This window comes from Sciurus carolinensis, chromosome 5 (genome assembly GCF_902686445.1).
Source record: "Sciurus carolinensis chromosome 5, mSciCar1.2, whole genome shotgun sequence".
Classification (NCBI taxonomy): Eukaryota; Metazoa; Chordata; class Mammalia; order Rodentia; family Sciuridae; genus Sciurus; species Sciurus carolinensis.
Window position 1 is genome coordinate 135,281,697 of NC_062217.1, and position 8,602 is coordinate 135,290,298.

General features: G+C 35.2%; 1 non-coding gene across 1 annotated transcript; it reads right to left on the reverse strand.

Annotated features, from left to right (window-relative positions):
- Positions 1-7,760: 7,760 nt before the first annotated feature.
- Trnaa-ugc (transfer RNA alanine (anticodon UGC)) lies at positions 7,761-7,834 on the reverse strand. Its single transcript has one exon. It is a non-coding gene; the product is annotated as a tRNA-Ala (tRNA).
- Between the last annotated feature and the right edge of the window lie 768 nt (positions 7,835-8,602).

Genomic DNA, 8,602 nt, shown 5'->3' on the forward strand with positions numbered 1-8,602 from the left:
ATGATTCTTGTTTTTGAGTCTATTGATATGATGAATTACATTTATTGATTTCCATATGTTGAACCAACCCTGCATCCCTGGGATAAACCCCACTTGATCATGGTGTACTATCTTTTTAATATGGTTTTGTATGCAATTTGCCAGAATTTTATTGAGAATTTTTGCATCTATGTTCATCAGGGATATTGCTCTGAAGTTTTCTTTCCTTGATGTGTCTTTTTCTGATTTTTGTATTAGGGTGATATTAGCCTCATAGAATGAGTTTGGAAGGGTTCCCTCCTTTTCTATTTCATGGAATAATTTGAGGAGTATTGGTGTTATTTCTTCTTTGAAGATCTTTTAGAACTTGGCTGAGAATCTGTCTGGTCCTGGACTTTTCTTAATTGGTAGGCTTTTGATGTTATTTTCTATTTCATTACTTGAAATTGTTCTGTTTAAATTGTATATGACCTCCTGATTCAGATTAGATAGGTCATATGTCTCTAGAAATTTGTCAATGTCTTCAATATTTTCTATTTTATTAGAGTCTAAATTTTCAAAATAGTTTTTAATTATCTTCAGTATTTCATTTGTGTCCATTGTAATATTTCCTTTTTCATAACATATTCTAATAATTCAGATATTCTGTTTGTTAGTGTGGCTAGGGGTATATCAATTTTATTAATTTTTTTCAAAGAAACAACTTTTTGTTTTGTCAATTTTTTCAGTTGCTTCTTTTGTTTCAATTTCATTGATTTCATCTCTGATTTTAATTACTTCCTGTCTTCTACTGTTTTTGGTGTTGATTTGTTCTTCTATTTCTAGAATGTTGAGATGTAATGTTTGTTCATTTATTTGTTGACTTTTTATTCTTTAAATAAATGAGCTCAATGCAATGAACTTTTCTCTTAGTACTGTCTTCATATTGTTCCAGAAATTTTGGTGTGTTATATCGTTATTCTAATTTGAACAAGACAAGTATGCCCTCTTTCACCACTTCTATTCAACATTCTCCTTGAAACTCTAACCAGAGCAATTAGACAAAAGAAGGAGATTAAAAGTACACAAATAGGTAAAGAAGAACTCAAACATTCACTATGTGCTGATGACATGATTCTATATTTAGAAAATTCAAAAATTCCTCCAAAATCTTCTAGAACTAATAAAATAATTCATCAAAGTAGAGGATATGAAATCAATACCCATAAATCAAATGGATTCCTATATATCAGTAATAAATCCACTGAAAGAGAAATAAAGAAAGTTACCCCATTCACAGTAGCCTCAAAAAAATAAAATACTTGGGAATCAATCTAACGAAAGAGGTGAAAAAACTGTACAATGAAAATTACTGAACACTAAAGAAAAAAATTGAAGAAAACCTTAGATGATGGAAAAACCTTCTATGATCCTAGAGAGGCAGAATTAATATTGTCAAAATGGCCATACTACTAAAAGAATTATACAAATCTAATGTAATTCCTATTAAAATCCCAGTGGACATTTTTCACAGAACTAGAAAAAGCAATCATGAAATTCATTTGGAAAAATAAGAGACCCAGAATAGTCAAAGCAATCCTTTGAAAAGTGAAGCAGGAGGCATCACAATACCAGACCTCAAACTATACTACAGAGCATAGTAATAAAAACAGCGTGGAATTGGCATGAAAGCAGACATGTTGATCAATGGTACAGAATAGAAGACACAGAGGCAAACCCACATAAATACAGTTATCTCATACTAGACAAAGGCACCAAAAACATTCACTGGAGAAAAGATAGCCTATTCGATAAATGGTGCTGGAAAAAATGGAAAACCACATATAACAAAATGAAATTAAACCTTTATCTCTCACCCTGCACAAAAATCAACTCAAAGTAGGTCAAAGGCACTAGAACAAAGATCCTGTGGTTACTTGAAGAAAAAGTAGGCCCAAGTCTTTACCATGTCTACCTAACATCTGACTTCCTTAGGAAGATCCCTGAAGCATAAGATATAAAATTAAGAATCAATAAATGGGATAGATTCAAACTAAAAAGCTTCTTCTCAGCAAAAGAAACAATCAAAAATGTGAAGAGAGAACCTACAGAGTGGGAGAAAATATTTACCACATGCTCCTCAGGTAAAGCATTAATCTCTAGGATATATAAAGAACACAAAAAAATACCAAAAAAAAAAAAAAAAAACCATAATCAATATATAGGCTAAGGAACTGAATAGACACTTCATAGAAGAAGATATACAATCGATCAACAAATCTATGAAAAATTGTTCAACATCACTAGCAATTAGAGAAATGCAAACCAAAACAACTCTAAGATTTCATCTCACTCCAATCAGAATGGAAATTATCAAGAATACAAGCAAAAATAGATATAAAAGGAAAAAGGTACACTCATACATTGCTGGTGGGAATGCAAAATGGTGCAACCATTATGGAAAACTGGTATAGAGATGCCTCAGAAAACTTGGAATGGAACCACCATTTGACCCAAAGGACTTAAAATCAGCATACTACAGGGACACAGCCACATCAATATTTATAGCAGCTCTACACACAATAGCTAAAGTATGGAACCAACCTAGGTGCCCTTCAACAGATGAATGGATAAAAAAATGTGGGAGTATATATATATATACAAATATACATATATATGATGAAATATTACTCAGTTGTAAAGAAGAATGAAATTATGGCATTTGCTGGTAAATGGATGAATTGGAGAATATCATGCTAAGCAAAATAAGACAAACCTAACAAATGGAAGGCCAAATGCTTTCTCTGATGTGTGGATGCTAGTTCATAATAAGGGGTGGGGGCTAGGGAAGAATAGAGTTACTTTATATTTGGTAGAGGGGACTGAAGGAAGGGGAAGGAGTATGGGGGTAAGGAAGGATAGTAGAGTGAAACATACATTATTACTTCATGTACATATATGACTGCATGACTGATGTGATCCTACAATATGTACAATCAGAAAAATGAGAAATTATACTCCATTTATGTATGATTTGTCAAAATGTATAAATGCATTCTACTGCCTTTACAACTAATTAGAAAAAGTAAACTTCTAAAAATTAAAAAAAATAATTTTAGGTAGAATTTCCATGAATGTAGTAGATTCAAGTCAGGAAGTAGGAAATCTATAAAATTGTTAAAATAATTTTAATCAACAAAATACTATGTTTTGAGTTAAAGGAAATTGTGATTATTCAAATTTCAATGTGTCTCTGTACTCTCAACTTCTGCAGAGAGCCAGAAGGCTAAAAACTTACTCAACTATAGAGTCCATCATGTATGGGAAAGAACCCCTTCTCACATCAGAGCAAAGAGTGAAGAACAATAGATTCTCAGGGGAAATGGAGAGTAATGGAGTGGTGAGCCACTCCTGGAGAGAAATAGATCCTTCCAGAAACTATTTCTCCTTTTGAGATGTACTGAATCATCATATCCCCTTCCATCCCTCTTCATCACTAAAGTATCACTAAACCACCCCTTCTTTCATGTTTTTTTTTTCTTTTGTAGGAGATCCCTATCTCTCATCATTTTTTTCTCTCCACAATGATGCTCATGCAGTCTTCTCCATTATCTTAAGGACTAGGCCTGGTGCAAACCAAAGCTAGGACCCTTTAACCATAACTTTCTCTATCTTCCTCTCACTTTCTTTTCCTATGGTGATAAGAACAAAGTTTATTTGCTTGAATGAGCAAAGGAGGAAAAGTGAACTACCTAGAGACTGAAAAAAAAATTAACATAAAAATTTTTTCATCAGAATTGTTTTATTTCCTATTTTAACTCTATTTTATATTATCCAAAATATTATTAAAGCTAATCTATAGTTGATCAATTTTTCATAATTTTAATATAGTTCCAGGGCTTAGTTGGTAATAGGCTATCTTTTATATAATTGTAATTGAAGGACTTCTCAAGTGAAGATGCCATCTGGAAACCACTTTCCAGAAACATGAATTATTTTTGAGTAGTATTTGAACAATCATACTTAGATATAAGTAAGGTCAGTTAATTTTGTTAACCATCCTTGCTTATTCAGGGAGGTTTTGTTTGTTCAATACAAAAAAATTATACACATTTCAATTGGATGTAATTGAGAGGTTTCTACGGCACGTATTAAACACACAATTTTTGTTGGCTTTTCTAAATGGTCTTGTCCCACCTCTCCGAAATTAAGAAGACTCAATGGTACTAAACTTACCCACCAAATAATATTTTTCAAAAGCTTCAATTTTAAAATATAAATCTGTATACTCTCATCTATCTGTTAATTTTTATGGAATTATTCTTTGTGGGATAATTAGAAATAGTTGGATTTGTTGCTGTGAACTGTATATGCCCTGGGCCATATTCTCTCTGGTTTACATTTGAGAACTTAATTTTAAACAGCAATGGGACACAGTTCTTACTTTTTGTATTAGAGCATCCTCAACTCTTAACTTTGGTCTTGAGTTAGGATAACAAGGGGATTCCAATACTCAGTTGGATGTGAATTCTGTGGAATCTTTTACTGTCTTTTACTTCTTAAACTCTCATAGATGACAAGCACTAGTTTGTATTTATTAGATGTGAGGAAAGTTTATGGGATACTTCTTTCCTGACCCATAGCCAGGATAATACAAAAAGCTGGATCTCTTCCTTTTCTATACTCAAAGCCTCTCTTTGGTGGTATGCTGGAAATTTCCTGGTAATCTCTTGAGGCTAAAACTCAGCACATCTTTAGGATATATGAATCTATTCTCTATCTTACACAAACTTTAAGGACTACATCCCACTTATTTTTAAGGCAAGGATATCAGAGTCTTTCTAATAAAGAAAAAAATGTGCTATAAAAATGGAGAGAAATGTTTCTGACTAGCTTGTCAAATCTACATTCTAGCAAACATTTTCACTATAGCCAGATATACTTCATTCTTCTATGTCAGCTCAGATATGAAAGTTTAATTCTAGGCATAAAAAAGATTGAAGCTTCAGAGGAGAATTCCACGGAAGTTTACTTTTCCCTACAGGATAGAACAAGGAAATTAGAGTTAATCCAGGTCAACAGATTACTGGGGAAATCTGGTTATTATGTTCATCCAAGAATATTCTAGTTACTATTGCTGCATAACAAAACATCCTAAGACTTAGTGAGGTTAAAAAAAATCCTCCTTATTTTGCTCATGATTTTTTGGGCCAGACATTTGTAAAGGACTTGCATTACTTGAGTTCTATCATGTAGGTACAGCAAGAGGTTCATTTGGTTGCAGAATTGTGACAGCTTTACAGACTGGTAGCAATTGTTGGCTCTCAGTTGAGAGCTCATATGAGCTGCATCAGGAGTAGGTGTATGTGGTATCTTCACTACGATGGTCTCAGGGTCACTGGACATGCACAGTGACTCAGGGTTCCAAAATGAGTACTCATACTCATGAGATGGAGGCTGCATCACCTTTTATGACAGTCTTGAATGTCAACGTGAAATCACTTACATCACATTCTTTTGGTTCCATGTGAGTTACAAACCTGCCGAGATTCAAAGGGATCTCTTGATGATGGTGGGAGAAATTAGGAGAGGAGGAATTGGGATGGAAATTAATAATCAACTTTAGGAAATACAATCTCCTGCAAAGATATTATGAGATGGGAATCATCAAGTGAACCAAGAAATACTAGAAGACACTGCTTTTCTTCAGTGTAGTTAAAAAAGGAAGCTGGGACTCCAGAAGCAAAGCAGAAGCTAAACCCAGAATCGTATGCTGAGGCTTTCATTTGGGTCTCTCTCTCTCAGGAAGCTCAGGGACACCAACAGGTCAAGTTTCCCTTATCTTCCACTTCCAATCACCTCCAAGGATCTGACTAAACTTAAGATAAGGCTCCATAAGAAGGAGAAAAAGTACACATTTTATCACCAGCAGTTCATGGAAAATATTGATTAGGTTTAGTACCTACAAACTAGAGCAAAGATTGCGTCTCCCTAGATTCTAGACATTAATGAGGACTAGATAGGTCCTTTATTAAGTGTTGACAAAGCACAGTGAGTAGTGTGAAGGAAGGTAGAGCTTATGAACAAAGTTGCCAGATCATGGGGTAGATAGGTTCTCATTTGTAGTTTCTTTTCAGAGGATTTTAACTCTAAGTAGTGTTTCTACTCTCTCTTAAAAGTCTCCCATCCCTTGGCATTGGAAAGGGTGTTTTTTTGTAATACTTTAGAGACCTTTCTCCATTGGGTCACCACACAGGCCAGAAGGCAAATTTCCTGAGGGAACATTTACTCTTTTTAAAATTAGAGGTAGTGAGAGGAGAGCTTCGAAGACTGAAAATGAAATGAAATGTCTCTTTGAGTAAGATGTTGTTCTGGATGCCATGCGATCTCATTTTAGCTTCAAAACAATCCTAAAATGTTAATAGAATTCTCCCTTTATAGATGATGAAATGTTCATCTTTAAAGGACTAATTCTGAGTAAAGTTCTCACTGTTAGAACTCTATGAATCACAATTTAAAAAGGTGTGTCAAGTGCCAAAGCCCTGGTCTTCACGCTACACTTTGAATGCTTTTTAGGTTCCCAATGAAGCAAAGAGGAAATTATTCATCATTAACATTTTTGTTCTTTTAGGTCTTCTCTAAAGGACTGTTTAATTTTCTCCAACTCCCAGAGTAAAACTCATAAATCCAACAAAGCCTGTGGCATAAGGGAGGCTGTAGATATTTCCCTTTGTGATCATGCTGAGATCCAAAGCTGGGAAGTCAATCCCTGCAGTCAGAGGTGGACAGAGTCTCAAGACAGTCTGAATGAGTCAAGGCCATAGCTGCACTTTTAAGACTCCAGTTGAGAGACAAAAGAGAAGAACCTTGGACCCTTTTACAGATATTACTCTTATGTAGGAAAAGCAAGTGACAGCACATGACAAATGGTACTACCCCAAAGCTCAGTGGATGAAATCATTTTAAGACTGAAATGGCAAAGAATAGAAAAAGAGCATTCCAGCATTCCCTGCATCTCTACTCTTACATATATTTAAGGTAACCACAAAATTAATTTTCAGAAAATGGAATGAAATTTAGTACTAACCATTATTTTATTCATTCACTAATTAGTTCATATATTAAAACATGAGTTTCCAACCACTACTGTGTCTCAAGCACTGAGGAGCTATTAGGACACAAACAAGGCATAGTCTTTACCCTAATGGCTAGTCTACTTGAGAAAGCATGAAATACACTATTGAAAAAACAAATGACCATGAAATTAGTGATTTGATAGGTGTTATTTTACTCAGCTTTTACATTGCTGTGACCAATATATCCAACAAAACCAACGTAGAGGAAGAAAAGTTTATTTTGGCTCGTGGTTTCAGAAGTATAAATCCATCGATAGCATAGACAACTAATCCTATAAATATGGGCACAAGGTAAGTAAGAATATCATGGTAGAAGGGCATGATAGAGGAAAGCAGGTCAGCACATGGCAACAGAGAAGCATAGAGAAAGAGAACTGCATTCAAAAGGGACAAAATAAGTACCCAAAGATATTTGTGACCCACCTTCTCGGGCTACATCTTCCCTGTCTGAATTTATTTCCCATTTAATCCACATGACTGGATTAATCCGCCAATTAGGTTAAAGTTTTCATTTCACCTCTAAACCTTCTTGTGTTGTTTCACACATGAGTTTGTGGGGGACAACTCATACAGATTTATATTTAGTTGTTGGTGGATAAGATAAATGTTTGATAGTCACCATTGTTTTTATTTTATTTATTATTATTATTATTTTTATTTTTTTTTTTGCAGTACTGGGGATTGAACCCAGGGCCTTGTGCTTGCAAGGCAAACACTCTACCAACTGAGCTATATCCCCAGCCCGTCACCATTGTTTTGATGGCTTAAACAATAATGACATATACTAGAGCTCTTTCCCAGAAAGGAAATAATGGAATGTCACCTATTTCTCTTTGTTTCTTCTACAGTCATTTGTATCCCTGATGAACAAGATAACAACAAGAGGACTTCTAGACAGTCAATCCTAGTTCTGCTTGCATATGCAGCTGCAACCAGAACTAATCCCATCAGCTGTTGTGAGGTGTCTCCTCCAAATAATAGCTGAGCTCAGAGGAAGGGGATGAGAGAAAGTAAAAGATGGGAAGTTGAATGAGAGAGGACCTCCATCCCTTAACTCAATTTCATATGTGAGAGGTGTGGTCTACGGGGGAGGTGATTTGTTGGATGGAGAGGCTGTTCTTGATGTTCACGGGCAGAGTTCAGAGAGAGTTGTCTGTGTTGATGTATTTGGTATCAGATGTGTATTCCACTTGAAGAGCTTGCAGAGTCAAGGTTATCACTGGCTAGATGAGTGATCCATGCAGGACTTCCAGGATGGTGAGTGCTGTGAAGAACACAGGGCCAGCCTAGAGGAAATTTCCGGTCCTCTAGATGAATCTCTCCTGTCATGGGTTTGGTTTTAAGGCAATAACAACACCAAGTCTATGGAGACATTTGGTTTCTTGGCTCCAGCAATCATGGACATGGAGACTAACACAACTTTATATCCCACATACTGTTGGGGAGAGATACCCTCTTTTTTCTAGGTCAGGATCTGCTTGGCTTAGAACTGGGCCAAGAGTGAGTCT